General features: G+C 41.7%; 1 long non-coding RNA gene across 1 annotated transcript; it reads right to left on the bottom strand.

Moving 5' to 3' along the window:
* Positions 1–838: 838 nt before the first annotated feature.
* Positions 839–16306, bottom strand: LOC132395369 (uncharacterized). Its single transcript, XR_009512592.1, has 4 exons — positions 16194–16306; positions 5848–5926; positions 5047–5168; positions 839–3560 (listed from the first exon to the last, which is right to left on the bottom strand). It is a non-coding gene; the product is annotated as an uncharacterized LOC132395369 (long non-coding RNA).
* Between the last annotated feature and the right edge of the window lie 898 nt (positions 16307–17204).

Consider the following 17204-nt stretch of genomic DNA (forward strand, 5'->3'; position numbering starts at 1 on the left):
ACCAGGTGAACGCCCAAGTTGGTGCAGTTGATTATGGATTTATTGAGTATGCACATCAGAAAATTAATCTCAGGGTTGTATATGGTGACTTTTATGTAACTTGATCATAAAATTACTTTGAACTTTGTCTGGAAAACTTAAGTTGAGACATGCCAAGACCAGCTTCTTGAAGCACATCATGATGGTAGATGTCAAAGCCATTGGGCAGTTTCTGTTAATACATGTTAGTTTGTTTTTCTTGGGTGTTGGAATGATAGTGGTCTTTAAAAAAAAAGCAGGAGAGTGCAATGAGTGCCCAAACAGCCTATTCCCAACTCTCAGTCTATGAATTAAGATCTCTCTTCAGTATGTATGATTATGTTGTCTATTGTCAACAGCATAAATATACTATTTAGAAGGAGATCACTGAAATTCAATTACATTGATTTCAATGGAAGTGACGTCTGGAAATAGAAAATGCACGCACCTCAGCTTTATTAAGGAGAAATTAATCTCTAGGCACACAAACTGAACAAACTTACTTTGCAAGCGAAATCAAGTTAGTGGCATAAATTATTTGTGAAGTTGCGCACATTTCATCATGGTTGATACAAGAAAGTACTGGAAGTGTAATACTTAGTGACAGATACTGAAATATCAAAGAAGGTGCAGGAATACAAACAAAAAATAGATCATCCCCTCCTGAAAACCAAATTCCTTGTTTCACGAAGACCATATAATCCTTCTAACTTTCAAATAAGACCCATTGCGCCTTTGTTATTTTAACATAATCTGGCATAACTCTTACAACAAGGATGATGTGAAATGTGCTCTGCGGCACAGGATTTTAAACTGACATCATACCATTGAGCAACCAAAAAGGATTGCGAGTGTCAGCTCCAATCAATGGTAGGTAATTGTTACACAAAAGACCGGTCTGGTCAATTGTGTTTAAAATGAAATTGTTCTGCAGAGTGGTTCTCTGAAAATCTCTGCAAGAGAGCTCAGAATCAGAATCAAAATCAGGTTTATTATCATTTTCTTATGTATGACATTTACTTTGTTGTACGTGGCAGTGGTATAATGCAAAGATATATTACTAAAAATTACAACATAAATAGTACAAAAAATAAGAAATGATGAGGTAGTGATCATGGACTGTTCAGAGATCTGATGGCGTTGGCAGGGGGGAAAGAAGGTGTTTCTGAATCGTTGAATGTGGGTCTTCGGGCTCCTGTCCCTCTCCCTGCTGGTAGAAATGAGAAGGCATGTCCCAGGTGGTGAGGGTTCTTAGTGATGGATGCTGCCTTCTTGAGGCACCACCTCTTGAAGCTGTCCTCAGTGGAAGGCAGGGTTGCCTGCTGAGTATCCAACACCCTGCAGCCTCCTGCAATCCTGTGCATTGAACCCTCCATATCAGGCAGTGATGCAGCCAGTCAGATTACTCTCCACTTGTACATCTGTAGAGATCTGCAGGAGTCTTTAGTCACATACCAAATCCCCTCAAACTCCAAATGAAATAGAAGCACAAGCATGCATTTTCATGATTGCATCATTGGCCCCAAGATAGATCCTCTTGAGGTGTTGACAACCAGGAATCTGAAGCTGCTCACCCTCTCCACAACTGACCCATCAATGAGAACTGGTGCGTCTTCTCCATTCTTCCCCTTCCAAGCTCCTTCATTAATTCTTTGGTTTTGCTGATGTTAAGTGTCTGGTTGTTACTGCAACATCATTTAACCAATTTATTGATCCTCATCACCAACCAATATTTTACCAACAACAACGGTATCATCTGTGAATTTATAACCATATAACAATTACAGCATGGAAACAAGCCATCTCAGCCCTTCTAGTCTGTGCGGAATGTTTACTCTCACCTAGTCCCACCTACCTGTACTCAGCCCATAATCCTCCATTCCTTTCCTGTTCATATACCTATCCAATTCTTTTTTTAAATGACAAAATCGAACCTGCCTCTACCACTTCCACTGGAAGCTCGTTCCACACAGCTACCACTCTCTGAGTAAAGAAGTTCCCCCTCATGTTGCCCCTAAACTTTTGCCCCTTAACTCTCAACTAATGTCCTCTTGTTTGAATCTTCCCTACTCTCAATGGAAAAAGCCTATCCACATCAACTCTATCTATCCCCCTCATATTTTTAAATACCTCTATCAAGTCCCCCCTCAACCTTCTACACTCCAAAGAATAAAGACCTAACTTTTTCAACCTTTCTCTGTAACTTAGGTGCTGAAACCCAGGTAACATTCTAGTAAATCTTCTCTGTACTCTCTTTATTTTGTTGACATCTTTCCTATAATTTGGTGACCATTTATCAATGGTGTTTGAGCTGAGCTTAGCCACGCAGTCATGTGTGTAGAGAGAGTAGAGCACTGGGCTAAGCACACACTTTTGATGTGGGGTTGCTGATTGTCAGCAAGGAGGAGATGTTATTTCTGATCTGCACTGACGGTGGTCTCTCAATAAAGATCTCATTACAGAAAGAGGTACAGAGGCCCAGGTTTAAAAATTTGGCAATTAATACTAAAAGGATAATAGTATTGATTGATGACCTGTAGTCGATAAACAGTAATCTGTAGCAGATTTTGCTGTTGTCTAGGTACTCCAAAATAGAGAGGAGAGCTAGTGCGATTGCATCTGCTGTATACCTGTTACAGCAGTTAGTGAACTGCAGCAGGCCCAGGCCCTTGTTCAGGTAAGAATTAATTCTAGGCATCACCAACCTTTCGAAGCATTTCATTATGGCCATTGAGGCAGCTCACCCTACTTTTCTTGGGCCTGATATGATTGATGCCCTTTTGAAGCAGGTGGGAACCATAGGCCACTGTAATGAGAACTTGGACATGTCCCTGAACACTCCGGCTAGTTGGTTGGCATAGGTTACCATTACAAAACCAGGTACACTGTTGGGGCCTGATGCTTTGTGAGGGTTCACCCTCCTGAAAGATGTTCTGACATTGACCTCCAAGATAGGGATCAGAGGGTCACCAGATGCCATGGGAGTTGGCATAGGTATAGTTAAAGAGTGCATTAAAGGTACTGCCATTATTGGTAAATGAGGCATCACTGTCATTTATATTGTTAGGTTTCTCCTTATAGGAAGTAATGGCATGCAAGCCCTGTCACGGTTATTGTGCACCTAATTGTATCTCTAATTTCACAGAGAATTACCTTTTTGCCACATGATAGCCTACCATTAGTCGTAACTAGATTTCTTGAAGGAGTCTGGATCACCAGTTTTGAACACCACAGATCTAGCTCTCAAACGATTCCAAATCTCCTGGTTCATCCAGGACAAAACACGATACACACACTTATCCTTGTTCAACAAGAATGTAAATCATTTCATATTCCAATTTAACATATTAAAATAGACATTTTTCTTTGAATATGTACAACTTTGGAGATAGGAATCAGGAGCTACAGCTGTGGCAGATTAATTCACAGACAACTGCCTTCTGCATTCCTGATCTGTACGCTTTCTGAAATTGTGTTTACCTCTAGAGCCAGTAATATTGTGACTTTACCAGCAATATTCTGAGGATCTATTTGAAGAATTGCTGTAAAAACAAGAGATAAAACAGTTTGTAAATAATGGAATAGCAGACTTTTCTGTTTTAAAAAATGGTGAGGTTGGGATTTTTTTTCCCCAACCATAACAAAATGCAGCTATGACGCAGTTTCTATTTATATCAACCATAGCCTACCAGTTAACCTCAACGCTTTGCAATTCGCCTACCAGAGCAACAGGTCAATGGCAGATGCCATCTCTCTCTGGCACTACATTCCTCAGAACACCTGGAGAATAAAGGCAGATATGTAAGGCTCCTTTTCATTGACTACAGCTCTGCCTTTAATACCATCATTCCAAATAAACTGATTCCTAAGCTCCGGTATCTGGGTCTTAGCACTCAGATTTGCAGCTGGATCTTCAACTTCCTCATAGACAGGACCCAGCCTGTAAAGATAGGGGACAAGCTCTCCTCTACAATCACTCTGAGCACCAGTGCCCCATAAGGCTGTGTACTCAGCCCCTTGCTGTACTCACTGTACACCCATGATTGTGTAGCCAAGTTTCCATCAAACTCAATATATAAGTTTGCTGATGACACCACAATTGTAGGCTGCATCTTGGGTGATGATGAGTCTGACTACAGAGAGGAAATTAAGAACCTGGAGGCACGGTGTGAAGACAATAACCTATCCCTCAACATCAGCAAGACAGAGGAATTGGTCGTTGACTTCAGAAGGAGTAGTGGGCTGCACGACCCCAACTACATCGGTGGTGCGCAGGTGGAACAGGTCAAAAGCTTTAAGTTCCTCAGGATCAATATCACAAATGACCTGACTTGGTCTAACCAAGCAGAGTCCACTGCCAAGAAGGCCCACCAGCACCTTTACTTCCTGAGAAATCTGAAGAAATTTGGCCTGTCCCCTAAAAACCCTCACTAATTTTTATAGATGCACTGTAGAAAGCATTCTTCTAGGGTGCATCACAACCTGGTATGGAAGTTGTCCTGTTCAAGACTGGAAGAAGCTGCAGAAGATCGTGAACATAAACTAACACAAACTAATCTTCCGTCCTTGGACTCACTTTACACCGCACGCTGTCAGAGCAGTGCTGCCAGGATAATCAAGAACACAACCCACCCAGCCAATACACTTTTTGTCCCTCTTCCCTCCAGGAGAAGGTTCAGGAGCTTGAAGATTCATACGGCCAAATTTGGGAACAGCTTCTTTCCAACTGTGATAAGCCTGCTGAACGGATCCTGACCCGGATCTGGGCCGTACCTTCCAAATATCCGGACCTGACTTGCACTACCTTACTTTCCCTTTTCTATTTATGATTTATAATTTAAATTTTCATTATACTTACTATCGATTTGTACTCCAGGGAGCGCGAAGCACAAAATCAAATATCGCTGTGATGATTGTACGCTCTAGTATCAATCGTTTGGTGACAATTAAGTAATATAGTATAATATTACTGATGCTAAAGGATTAAAATGAAAGCTTTATTGCATGTATTGGAGTGCTCCCACAAACCTCAAAATTGGTCCCACTTCCCATACAAGGTTAAGATCTTCAATTATTTGTTTGAGTGCTTGTTGATGCAGAGGGAGATGGACAACTTCTCTGGCCTCATGTAGATGTTGTAAGTTTTGCTCCTATAAAGACAAGAGTCATTCAAAGTGGAAATAAATTTAGTCAAAGTAAATTTATTATCAAAAAATCTATATTATGTTTTTCTTGCAGATATTTACAGGAACATTTTTCCTACCTGACGAGCTAAAAGTATCAATGTGATGGAATAAGAGAGGGAAAGTGGGATTAATCTAGAAGAATTTTGCTGAGATGGAGGTGATAGGCCAATCAGCCTCCTCCTTAGTCGTCAGTGCCTGTGATTCTATGAATTTTATAATACAATAGAAACTCTACATTGATTTATATTTCTTACATTTACCAAGCAACAACGTTTCTATTTAACAGAGGTTTAAAGGGACACACGAATTGGGTCAAATTGTTTTCCTGAGAGCTGAAGCTACATTTAGTTCCTGCTGATATGATGGCTTACCATCTTCTCCATGGTGTTTAGGGATAGGCAATGAATGCTGGTTTTGTTGCAGACATCACCTGAAGAATTTTTTTAAAGTAATTTCTGGTAAGGTGATCAATCACTTTTATTATTTCCAAAATAAAAATACATATGAAATTAGAAGCAGGAGTAGGCCACTTGTTTCCTCAAACCTGCCTGTTATTTAATATGATCATTCCTGACCTGCCTTAGACCTCATCTCCTCTACAGTTCCATGAATTCCTCAATTCATTGATCTTTCAAATATTCACCTGCCTTCTCTTTAATTGCCTCCAGTGATTTGGCCTCTACAAACCTTTGGTGTAGGTAATTCCAGAGATTCACCATCCTCTGCAAGAAAAAAAAAATACTTTTAAGTAAGCTTTCCCAAACTTTCAAGCTGCTTTTCTATTGCAAACATATAAGGGTCTCGGCCCGAAACGTCGACAGTGCTTCTCCTTATAGATGCTGCCTGGCCTGTTGTGTTCCACCAGCATTTTGTGTGTGTTGTTCCCCTAATTTATCATCCTATGAATCATACAACCATTATTTGGATGGCACATGGATGATAGGATGATAGATTAGATCTCAAAGTACATCCATACCTTCGCAGTTATCACTGGGACTCAACTAGCAGACGGAGACAATCTACAACTTTTGATGCCTGTGGCACACTCAAAACATCATCAAAGACCCATCCCATCCCAGACACTGCCTGTCCTTTCCCCTGCCATCTTGTAGGGGATGCGAAACATCTTAGCCAAGACAGTAATACTGAAAAATATCTTCTTCCTGAGGGCTATTGTGCAGTTGAATAACGTTAAACCCTGGGTTGCCAATGGCAATGAGTGTTATGGACTATCAATGTCACTTGCTGCATGTAAATATGTTTTTTTTTTAAATTAAACTCTACTGCATGCATTGTAAGTATCGGTTTTGCATGGACTGGAGTAGCAACGCAACCACGTTGTCTTGAGCAATGTCAATGTAGTTCTATTCTGTTCCATTCTATGTCAGTTGTTCTTTGTTTCAACCTTGGAGACATCTGTGATCAGGTAAAATTAAAGATTCCTTTTCTATCATTGCAAACTTAAGTGCTCCTAAACTGGAGGGAGATAAAATAACAGTCATGGTGCAGTATTTCAACCCAGAACATGGGCAGTTCCTTTCCTCACACAAATGCTGCTCGACCTGCAGAGATGTGCCAGCAGTCTCTTGCTCCAGCTTCCAGTATCTGTGGTCTCTTATCTCTTCTGGATGTTTATGAGGGCAGTATTAAATCTACACACAAAATGCCAGAGGAACTCAGCAGGTCTATGGAAATGAATAAACAGTTGACGTTTCGGCCCGAGACCCCTCTTCAGGACTGAAAAGGAAGAGGGAAGATGCTAGAATAAAAAAGTGAGGGGAGGGGAAGGAAAGCAAGCTAAAAGGTGATAGATGAAGCCAGATGGGTAGGAAGAATAAATGGCTGGAGAGGAAGGAATCCAAATAGAGAGGAGAGTGGGCAATAGGAGAAAGGGAAAGAAGTGAGGACTCAGGGGGAGGTGATAGGCAAGTGAGAAGAGGTAAGAGGCCAGAGTGGGGAATAGAAGAAGGGGGGTGTTGAAGGAAAAGATGTTTCTCCAGAAGGAGAAATCAATATTCAATCCATCAGGTTGGAGGTTACCCAGGCAGAATATAAGGTATTGCTTCTCCATCCTGAAGGTGGCTTCACCTTGGCACTATTAAGAGATACTCCAAGGAGCCACTGTGGTTTTGTAAATCTGCTATGCAAAGAAATTAACTGTATAGAACATTTTCAGTAAAGCCTTCAGAATTCTCAACCAACAACCAGCCACATTTCAGCCAATTCACTGGAATGATTCATTATGGCCAGGTCCTGAACTACATTCAAAAATCTTCCATCTCATACCTATACACAGATTTTATCTCTGACCTACCTCTCTCTGCTTGTGCGTGTACATAGGAAGAGCCATTAATCACTTTGTTCACTCTCTGTGAGTGCACCGGAATACCAAATTGCTTCCTTTATTTTGTACACAACATCACTGTACGCACACTGGTGAAGCCCTTGTGATTTTCAACATATCTGTTTCGGGAATGATCACATTTTTTTTGTGATCACTTACACTGGGACACATAAAAACTTTTTAAAGTAGTTCTTTGTCATATAAACTATATAATATAAACTTGTTTACAGTATAAGCAAAATATTGGTTATACAAGAGCAAAAAATGAAAACAGAATATAAAACCATAAGAAATCAGAACAGATATAATTCATACAGCTTCCTGAACCTACTGATTTCAAAGTTCAAAGTTCAGCCATCACTCATCACATAGGGCAGAAAGGAGAAATTAAGAAATGTGCATTCAGTAATTTACAATTATTTCCCCTATTTTATTCTGAATTACTTCTTATGATTCTTAATCTTTTTAATTTGTCATTGCCTTTTTAAAATAATTCTGATACTTCTACATTATTTAAAGGAAATGATGTGAATGAAGAGCAGAGGCAGGCAATTCTGCTCCTCGGGTCTGTTCTGCCATTCTTTAAGACTATATATCTGATTTAAATGTTATCTCAAATCTAATTCCCATCCAGCCTGGTAATCTTTCGTCTGCCTAATTGCCCTAGGGCGGGGGTCGGCAACCTGCGGCTCCCGAGCCATTTGTGGCTCTTTCACCTCTGTGCTGCGGCTCCCTGTGGCTTTGGGAAATAATTGGTCAGTATTTAATTAAAATGTATTTTATGTTAGTTTGTTAGCTTTTGAAATGTAATTCTAAATTTGAAGATTATGGTGATCTTGTACAATCTAAGTGTGGCGACACATTTCCTGGCACATCCGAAACGGCTCACAATTAGCCAGCATTCCGGCTAAGGGAGATAGCCTACGGGGGTTTGTGAGTACGCGTCTTTTGCAGCATCTGCGTCCATGGGGGCTGGGTTGAGGGAGGCTTAAAAGCAAGGCTGTTTAGTTCGAATAAAGTTATTCGACTGCAGTTTACTGACTGCGTGAGCACACCGCTACAACGTGTTTTTATCGCTATTAATATACGTCACCACTGCCAATACCTGACACCCGCCAGTGCGCGATTTCTTTAATTTTTCGATCCAAGGTAAGCCAACTATGGAGAATTCTAAAAAAAGAAAAGTGACTGAAGAAAACAGAACGTTTAATGATACGTGGACAGATTCATTTGCTTTCACTGTTGACGAGACTGGTTTACCGGTATGCTTAATATGCAATGAGAAACTAGCAAACAACAAAAAGTCAAATGTCGCAAGGCATTTCCAGAATAAACACGCAGCCTTTGCTCAAAAATATCCGGATGGAGATGAGAGAAAAAAAGCCGTTTCGGAACTGATGCGGAAGGTTGATCTGAGCAAAAATCATTTCCAGAAATGGATGAAGTCTGGAAAATCAACGACATACGCCAGTTATATTGACGCTCAGGAAATAGTCAGGCACGGGAAGCAGTTTACAGATGGTGAATATATAAAAGAATCTTTCATTAAGATTTCAGAACATCTATTCACGGACTTTAAAAACAAGAGTGAAATTGTGCAGAAAATCAGGGATATGCCCCTCTCTGCAAAGACTGTCAAAGACAGAACCATAAAAATGGCAGAAGACATCACAAGACAGCAAATTAAAGACATCAATTCAGCTGTGGCCTACTCGATTGCCTGTGACGAGTCTAAAGACAAAGGTGATATTGAACAAATAGCGTTGTTCTGCCGGTATGTAAACTCTGCCGGGCCACAGGAAGAACTGATTGAGTTGATACCTCTAAAAGACCAAACACGGGGGGAGGACATCTGTGAGGCTGTCTTGAATTGTTTAAGAGCCAAAGGAATAAAGACCACCCATCTGGTGTCAGTAGCTACTGATGGGGCACCTGCTGCACAACAAAGTCCAGTGGCTGTCCAAAGGGGAGGTGCTGAAACGCTTTGTCGCGTGTCTGGAAGAAGTGAAAACTTTCCTGGGCAGCAAAGGGCTCAACTTTCCTGAGCTTTAACAGCCAGAGTGGCTGGAAAAGCTACACTTCATGGTAGACATGACAGCGCACCTGAACACGCTGAACACAGCTCTTCAACGGGGTAAGGACGTACAGCCCTGCACATGTTGGAGGATGTTTTGGCATTCGAGCGCAAGTTGACGTTGCTTGCCAGAGATTTACAGAAAGGCACATTGTCTCACTTCCCCAATTTGAGAGAGTTCAAACAAGGTCACGACATGATAAATTCGGAGTATTTACATTCTGCAATCATCGCAATGCAAACATCGTTTGGGAAACGCTTCTGTGAGTTCAGAGAGGAAAAAAACACATTATCCTTCCCGGTCACTCCCCTAAGCATCGATCCATCCCTACTAAATACGACTGCATTGTCAGGTGTGAGTCAACCTGAACAAGTATGATAAATATTTTAATTGCCTATTATTTTACGTATATTCATATGTTTTCATTGTTCAGTGAAATAGTCCTTTTATTTTTCAGGTTGACAACTGGCTGACGTTATTTTTGGTTTGCTGCTGGCGGCAAATTTAAGTTTGGCGTTTTTCATAAATACAAGAAGGACTCAAATAGACGTTGAGTATTTTACTTAAAAGTAACCTTCAACCCAACGTCTTTTTTTCGTAGTTCAAAATGTTTTTGTTGCATGCAGAAATGTAATTTCATTTTCTCTGCAGGAGTTCATCAATTTCATAAATGCAACACATTATAGTTTGTTTATACATAGCATAAAGGCAAAACAAAATGTTGTATGCAGTGTTATTTCATTTTAAATGTCAAGCGGGTTTTGCGGCTCCCAGTGTTTTCTTTTCTGTGGGAAACGGGTCCAAGTGGCTCTTTCAGTGGTAAAGGTTGCTGACCCCTGCCCTAGGGTGTACAGGAGTGAGCTATGCCAACTAGTGGAATGGTGCTGTAGCAACTACCTGGCACTCAACGTCAGTAAGACGAAAGAGTTGATTGTGGACTTCAGGAAGGATAAAATGAAGGAACACATACCAACCCTCAGAGGGATCAGAAGCAGAGAGAGTGAGCAGCTTCAAGTTCCTGGGTGTCAAGTTCTCTGAGGATCTAAGCTGGTCCCAACATATAGATGTAGTTCTAAACAAGTCAACACAGTGGCTATATTTTATTAGGAGTTTGAAGAGATTTGGCACGTCAACAAATACACTCAAAAACTTCCATAGTTGTACAGTGGAGAGCATTCTGACAGGCTGCATCACTGTCTGGTATGGAGGGGCTACTGCACAGGACCGAAAGAAGCTGCAGGAGGTTGTAAATCTAGTCAGCTCTATCTTGGGTACTAGCCTACAAAGTACCCAGGACATCTTTAGGGAGCAGTGTCTCAGAAAGGCAGCGTCCATTATTAAAGACCTCCAGCACCCAGGGCATGACCTTCTCTCACTGTTACCATCAGGTAGGAGGTACAGAATCCTGAAGGCACACACTTAGCAATTCAGGAAAAGCATCTTCCCCTCTGCCATCCGATTCCTAAATGGACTTCGAAGCTTTGGACACTGCCTCACTTTCTTAATATACAGCATTTCCATTTTTGCACATTTTTAATAATCTATTCAATATACATAATTGATTTACTTGTTTATTTATTATTATGTTTTATTCTATTTATTATTATTTTTTCTCATTCTGCTAGATTATGTATTGAATTGAACTGCTGCTACTAAGTTAACAAATTTCACGTCATATGCTGGTGATAATAAACCTGATTCTGATTCTGATTCAAGGTATAGAACTCCAAATACGTGTGAGCTATTGAATGGTAAACTTTGGCCATATCTCTGTTGTAAATGGATGACACCTTGCTTTCAAACAGTGAACCCCTAGTTCTAGTTTTTTCTACAAGAGGAAACATTTTCTCCCCTTCCATACTGTCAAGCTCTTCAACAGTTCAAAAAAAACTATTAGAGACATGTAAAAGTTCTTGCAATGCATGACATCGGGTGGAGGGTCACCAACTTCATTGAAATCTATGTGGATATGTGTGTGCCAGACATATCCAGATCAAAAGCTATGGATGAACTAGGAATTTGTAGTCTGCTGAGGGCTAGATCTGTGGCATTCAAGACTGGTGCTCCAGAACTATGTAAGCCTATCTTAAGAGTAAAAACTCAATTCCACTTGAGGGTAGAGATAGAATTGGATGTATGTCATCCAATTGGAGCTGGTGGTGGACCTGAGGAGGGCTAAGGCACCGGTGACCCCTGTTTCCATCCAAAGGGTCAGTGTGGATATGGTGGAGGATTACAAATACCTGGGGATACAAATGGACAATAAACTGGATTGGTCAAAGAACACTGAGGCTGTCTACAAGAAGGGTCAGAGTCGTCTCTATTTCCTGAGGAGAGTGAGGTCCTTTAACATCTGCTGGACAATGCTAAGGATGTTCTACGAGTCTGTGGTGGTCAGTGCTATCATGTTTGCTGTTCTGTGCTGGGGCAGCAGGTTGAGGGTAGCAGACACCAACAGAATCAACAAACTCATTTGGAAGGTCAGTGATGTTGTGGGGGTGGAACTGGACTCTCTGACAGTGGTGTCTGAAAAGAGGATGCTGTCCAAGTTGCATGCCATCTTGGACAATGTCTCCCATCCACTCCATAATGTACTGGTTAGGCACAGAAGTACATTCAGCCAGAGACTCGTTCCACCGAGATGCAACACTGAGCGTCATAGGAGGTCATTCCTGCCTGTGGCCATCAAACTTTACAACTCCTCCCTCAGAGTGTCAGACACCCTGAGCCAATAGGCTGGTCCTAGACTTATTTCCACTTGGAATAATTTACTTATTATTATTTAATTATTTATGGTTTTATATTGCTATATTTCTACACTATTCTTGGTTGGTGCGACTGTAACGAAACCCAATTTCCCTCGGGATCAATAAAGTATGTCTGTCTGTCACCTCTGGCAGAGTTTGTAGGCCATTACTTTCCACAAAGTCAAATCTAACATCATGAATGCCAGTGATGCTTCACTGCCAGATGTACTCAATATTTTTTATACACACTTTGAAAGGGACAATAAAACTACATCTACAGCATACAGTAACCCTCTGTCTTGGAGGCCAGTGTCTGAATATCTTTCAAGAGGGTGAACCCTCACAAGGCATCAGGCCCTGATGGGCTTTGAAAACCTGTGCCAGTCAACTGGCGAGAGTGTTCAAGGAATGGGACACGACTGCACAAGCGTGTGGAGGTCAGCCAGTGAGAACCGCGTGAAGAGTTTAAAAAGAGGACAGATTTACAGAGCGGGCATCAGAGTAGTGGGAGACAGAGTAGGAAGGCTTTGGCTCAATGGGGCTTAGGCAATAAAGGGTCGAGGCCAGGTAGGTTATTTGTTTAAAATAAAGACAGAGAGTATGTGTGTCAGGCTGGTTTTCTGTGCTTGGTGTCAAATGTGGGAAGTCCTAGAGACTCCCAGCCTCCTGGACAACCACACCTGCACCAGGTGCATCGAGCTGCAGCTCCTTAGAGACCACGTTAGGGAACTGGAGATGCAGCTCGATGACCTTCGACTGGTCAGGAGGAGTGAGGAGGTGATGGAGAGGAGCAATAGGCAGGTAGTCACCCTGGGACCACGGGACACAGAGAAGTGGGTAACAGACAGGAGAGGGGAGGGCAAGAAGCAGGTACTAGAGAGTTTTCCTGTGGCTGTCCCCCTTAACAATAAGTATTCCTGCTTGAGTACTGCTGGAGTTTGGAAAGAAACGCTGATGGTAGTTTGCCTCCCAGGTGCCAGGATCCAGTATATTTCTGATCATGTCCACGATATCCTGCAGTGGGAGGGAGAACAGCCAAAGGTTGTAGTATATATTGTTACTAACAACATAGGTAGGAATGGGGAGGAGGTACTGAAAACAGACGACAGGGAGTTAGGAAAGAAGTTGAGAAGCAGGACCTCAAAGGTAGTAATCTCAGAATTACTACCTGTGCCACGTGACAGTGAGTATAGAAATAGAATGAGGTGGAGGATAAGTACATGGTTGAGGGATTGGAGCAGGGGGCAGGGATTCAGATTTCTGGATCACTGGGACCTCTGTACCTCCCTCAGAAACTGGATCATTGACGTCCTCACAGACTGTGCAGATCGGAAGTAACAGCACCTCCTCATTGACAATCTCAAATGCCATCTATAAAATTGCTGATGACACATCTATTGTTGGCAGAATTTCAGACGATAACGAGGAGGCATACAGGACTGAGATAGATCAGCTGGTTGAATGGTGGCATGGCAACATTTTTTCACTCAACATCAGTAAGACCAAGGAAATGATCGTGGACTTCAGGAAGAGTAATTCAAAGGAACACACGCCAGTGCTCTTCATGGGATCGGAAGTGGAAAGGGTGAGGAGTTTCATGTTCCTGGGTGTCAACATCTCTGAGGATCCATTCTGGGCCCAACATATCGATGCAAGTACAAAGAAGGTATGACAGCAACTATATTTCATTAGGAATCTGAGAAGACACTCACAAATTTCTACAGCTGTGCCATGGGGAGCATTCTAACTGGTTGCATCACCATCTGGTATGGAGGGGCCACGGCACAGGATCAGAAAAACATTCAGGAAGTTATAATCTCAGCCAGCTCCCTCATGGGCACTGGCCTCCCCAGCATCAAGGACACTTTCAAAAGGCAATGCCTCAAAAGGGTGGCATCTATTATTAAGGAACCCCAATACTCAGGGCATGGCTTCTTCTCATTGCTATCATCAAGGAGGAGGTACAGGAGCCTGAAGACACACGCTCAACATTTCAGGAATAGCTTCTTTCCCTATGCCTTCAGATTTCTGAATGGACAATGAACCCATGAACACTTCCTCAGTATATTCCCTCTCTTTTTTGCACTACCAATTTAATTTATTTTTACATATATTTCTTATTGCAATTTATAGTTTTTATTATAATGTATTGCAATGCACTGCTGCCACAAAACAAGGAATCTCATGACGTATGCCAATGATACTAAACCAGATTCTGATTCTGGATCCTCTCCAATGCAAGCACATGTTTTTTTAGATAGAGGGCTCAAAGCCGCTCACAATGCAGTCGGACCAATGCCTTATAAACCCTCAACATTACATCTCAAAATGAATGCCAAAATTGCATTTGCCTTATTTTCCACTGACTCAGCTTCCAAGTTATCCTGCATGAGGCCTGCCAAATCTATTTGCACCTCTGATTTCTAAATTTGCTTCTCATTTATAGTAGTCAGTGCCTTTATTCTTACTACCAAAGTGCATGACCATACATTTCACAGAGAGACAGACATTCTTTATTGATCCTGAGAGAAACTGGGTTTTGTTACAGCCACACCAACCAAGAATAGTGAAGAAATATAGCAACATAAAACCATAAATAATTAAATAATAATAATAAGTTAATCATGCCAAGTGGAAATAAGTCCAGGACCAGCCTATTGGCTCAGGGTGTCTGACACTGTAAAGTTTGATGGCCACAGGTAGGAATGACTTCCTATGACGCTTAGTGTTACATCTCAGTGGAATGAGTCTCTGGCTGAATGTACTCCTGTGCCTAACCAGTACATTATGGAGTGGATGGGAGTCATTGTCCAAGATGGCATGCAACTTGGACAGCATCCTCTTTTCAGACACCACCATCAGAGAGGTGTCACCCCCACAACATCACTGGCCTTACGAATGAGTTTGTTGATTCTGTTGGTATCTGCTACCGTCAGCCTACTGCCCCAGCACATAACAGAAAACATGATAGCACTAGCCACCACAGCCTCGTAGAACATCCTCAGCATCGTCCGGCAGATGTTAAAGGACCTCAGTCTCCTCAGGAAAGAGAGACGGCTCTGACCCTTCTTGTAGACAGCCTCAGTGTTCTTTAACCAGTCCGGTTTATTGTCCATTCATATCCCCAGGTACTTGTAATCCTCCACCATATCCACACTGACCCCTTGGATGGAAACAGGGGTCACCGGTGCCTTACACTTTATACTTCTTACTCCTTACACTTTATTCCATCTGCCACTTCTTTGGCCATTCTTCTAATTTGTCCAAGTCTTTCTGCAATCACCCTACTTCCTCAACAATACCTGCCCCCCCCCCCCCAACCTATTTTTTGTCTGGTCTGTAAATGTGGCCACAATGCCATCAATTCAATCAAACAAATCATTGACATATAATGAGAAAAGAAGCAGTCTTAACACTGAACATTGCAACGTGTGACCAGGATCTATGTGCTTGCTCGGGCTAAAGAACTGTGAAATTGACGCCATACTTCATAGAAAGTGTTTCATTTGGGAAGTGTTTGTGTAGGCCAGTGCCAGCATCAGTGGGCATATTTCCACAGTGCTTCAATGCATTTTGGTACTTACAACCTCTCACTAACCAAATTCATTTCTTAATGATGGTCTCTGTCCACTCGGACATTATTTTCAAAGGATGTTTCGATGAAAGTGTCAGTGGCCTTTCTCAGATGAATCTTAAGCATTTGTGTGTATCCAGTAGCAGGTACTCCTGCACCATTGAGCTTCCTTGTCACCAGGTCTTGGTTGTGGATGGCTCATTCTGCTGGAGGACATGGGAACCTCTTTTGACAATCTGGTGGACTTACAGCAGTGGTTAATATCCATCTTGGTTTATGACTTTCCTGATGCTGACTGGTGCTCAGCTAGTGGTTAGGCCCCAAGTCAAATGAATGGGCAAAAACAGGTCCTGCCTCCAAACTCCCTAACTTCTGGAAGTAAACAAAAAGAACATTATGAATGAAAATCAATTGAATTTTGTTTAATTAATTCAATTAAAGTGCTAAAAAACTACTTTGAAGTGCTTTGAGTTGGTTAAGTTCCTTAAACCAAATATAACTTTGTAAAATTGCCCTTCAGGTTCTTCCTGTGGGATGAGTCCATTCATCCCACATCAAGTTTAAGGTCTGATGACACTTGTGAAATGCTGTCAACTCAGTGGGGAACTGACGATAAAGTCACGTGCAAACCTGGCCATTATTTTGGGATTATCTGTGTGGATAGCATGCCAAAGTTTTCACTTACCTCAGTACATGTGGCAATTATAAACATATTTATATCCATCAAAGGTACCGATCAAAATCTGAGAAATACACAACCAAGGTGTAAGTGTACAACCACAATAAGATTTGAAAAAAAATCAAAAAAGGTTGTAAATGCTGTAACATCAAACAACTCGCCTGAGGAACTCAGCAGGTTGAATGGCATCTGTTACATGAAAGGAAATATCGATGTTTTTGAGTTGAAACGGGGCTGAGACTGGGGTGGAGGGGGGGATGATGGCCAATACAGAAGGGAGAATACACAGAGTCAGTGGTAAGGAAGGCAAATGCAATGTTTGTATTCATTTTGAAAGAACTAGAGAGCAAGGATATAATGCTGAGGCTTTATAAGGCAAGATCAACTTGTATTGTAAGCAGTTTAGGGCCTCTTATCTAAGAAAGGATGTGCTGGCATTGGAGAAGGTCCACTGGAAGTTTACAAGAATGATCCCCAAAATGAAATGTTAAGATACGAGGAGAGTTTGATGGCTCTGGGCCTGTATTCACGAGGTAAGAAGAATGAGGGGGGCCTGAGAGGAAAATTGAATGAGCCATAGT

This window comes from Hypanus sabinus, chromosome 6 (genome assembly GCF_030144855.1).
Source record: "Hypanus sabinus isolate sHypSab1 chromosome 6, sHypSab1.hap1, whole genome shotgun sequence".
NCBI classification, from domain to species: Eukaryota; Metazoa; Chordata; class Chondrichthyes; order Myliobatiformes; family Dasyatidae; genus Hypanus; species Hypanus sabinus.